The sequence below is a fragment of the Salvelinus sp. IW2-2015 genome, unplaced genomic scaffold, assembly GCF_002910315.2.
Source record: "Salvelinus sp. IW2-2015 unplaced genomic scaffold, ASM291031v2 Un_scaffold3693, whole genome shotgun sequence".
Taxonomy (NCBI): Eukaryota; Metazoa; Chordata; class Actinopteri; order Salmoniformes; family Salmonidae; genus Salvelinus; species Salvelinus sp. IW2-2015.
In genome coordinates this window covers 142,169-144,668 of record NW_019944970.1, presented here as the reverse complement: position 1 = coordinate 144,668, position 2,500 = coordinate 142,169, and positions in this window count along the sequence as shown.

Here is a 2,500-nt window from a genome sequence, read left to right as displayed (position 1 = left end):
GGAGGCGGTGCAGTCAACCAGTCATATCGGTGGTGAACTATGCTCGGAACCGAGGGAGCAATGCTGCGTCGTGTCGCCTTCCACCGAGTGCGATAGTGATGAAGGCGGCGGTGTGTCGTCCAGAATTGAAGGTTGGAGTAATGCCATTTTGAATGAATATGATACCTATATTAAGGGTATTAACCCTTCAGTTAAAAGAATTGACAATAGTCGCACCAGTCTGTCCCGAGTACGGGAATTCCTCCGCATTATGTCAAGAGGGAAAATCCGATGAAGGACTGTGTTTTCTGGACAACTACATGCGTGTGTATGAGTGGTATCGGACATTTGAAGGCCGTGGTTTGGCACRATCCACGTTAAAAATATACCGATCAGATGTTCGAAGTTCCCTGAATTATCTTATTCAGTTACGGCCAAATAGTCTGCAAGCTAAAGTCAGTGTAATTCGAAAATTGTTACTCTGCTTAGCAAAGAAAGACAGCGATTCTAGGCAGAGCCAGGCAACGCACATGGCACAATTTCGCAGACGCTGCAGGGACGAGGTGCTCAGCGCTGCGGAGTTAAAACGATTTGTGGAGCTAAGTAATGAATCTATTCCTTCTGTTCTCAGTAGGCTGGAAGTCCGAGCCACCTCCTCTGACAGACGTAGGTTTGCGGCTCTCATGTCCAGCCGGTTGGCAATTTAATGGCACTCGACGATCCCCAGTCACCATGTTCAGTGAGAGTGATTTCACTGAAATAACCCCGGAGCGTTGCAATCCACAAAACTAACTACAGCTTCGGGGAGTGCAGAATTGTTCTGAGGAGGAATACACTTGGCTTCAACGATTCCATCAGGAAGGAGAAGATTTTTTAAGTGTTTTACAGCGAAAAACAAATATAGCATTATATTAGCTTACTACAATAGCCTACCACACTACGCATTCATTCATCAAGGCACGTTAGCGATAGCAATAGAACGTTAGCGTTAGCGAATAAACCAGCAAAGATATTAAATTTCACTAACCTTCATAAACCTTCTCAGATGACAGTCCTATAACATCAGGTTATACATACTTATGGTTTGTTCGAAAATGTGCATATTTAGAGCTGAAATCCGTGGTTATACAATGTGCTAACGTAGCTATTTTTCCCAGAATGTGCGGATATTTCTATTAGACTCTCACCTATTCTGACACAATAGTTATTCATAAACATTACAAAAAAATACATGTTGTATAGGAAACGATAGATCCATTAGTTCTTAACCTGATGAGGACAGAGGGCGCTGTTTTCACTTTGGGGGAAAATCGTACCCAATTTAAACGGCCGTACTCAATTCTTGCTCGTACAATATGCATATTATATTACTATTGGATAGAAACACTCTAGTTTCTAAAACCGTTTGAATTTTGTCTGTGGGTAAAACAGAACTCATTTGGCAGCACACTTTCTGACCAGGAAGTGGAAAGTCTGAAATCGATGCTGTGTTCAAGGGCCTGCCTATAATGGGCATGTACGTATGACTATACGTGCACGTCATACACCTTCCCTAGATGTCAAGAGGAAGTGAGAGAAGAAATTAGTTGATTATCTCGGTCTGAGGTGGAATAACCCTCTTGAACAACGTGTCCTCCATTTTCTGTTTTCTGCAAGGGCCGTGGAGGGACCTGTTATTGCCTACTGGAAAGCTGTCGTTATGGGCGAATACTATCTCCGGCTTTGATTTTATTTGATACATGTCACAATATCATCGTAAAGTATGTTTTTTCAATATAGTTTCATTAGATTATTGAAATTTATTCGGGACGTTAGGCGTGTTGCGTTGTTTGCGTTTGTTCACGAAGGAGAGCTTAGCACCACTTGCCAGTGTGCTTGCTAATTCAAGAGGGAAAAAGAACGTTCTAATACCAAACAAAGACGGTTCTGGACAAAGGACCCCTTGTACAACATTCTGATGGAAGATCAGCAAAAGTAGGAACCATTTTGTGATGCTATTTCATATATATCTGTCAAACTGTGTACTAGTAGCTTTGCGCTCAGGTTTTGGTTATTCCCTTACCATAACTATCTTATGTCGTAATGAAGATATTTTTAGAATTCTAACACTGCGATTGCATTAAAGAGGGACGGCCTGGGGCATTCGTATTGTGCCGCTAGAGGTGAAATTCTTGGACCGGCGCAAGACGAACGAAAGCGAAAGCATTTGCCAAGAATGTTTTCATTAATCAAGAACAAAAGTCGGAGGTTCGAAGACGACCAGATACCGTCGTAGTTCCAACCATAAACGATGCCAACTAGCGATCCGGCGACGTTATTCCCATGACCCGCCGGCAGCGTCCGGGTAGAGTATGGTTGCAAAGCTGAAACTTAAAGGAATTGATGGAAGGGCACCAGCAGGAGTGGAGCCTGCGGCTTAATTTGACTCAACATGGGAAACCTCACCCGGCCGGACACGGAAAGGATTGACAGATTGATAGCTCTTTCTCTATTCTGTGGGTGGTGTGCATGGCCGTTCTTA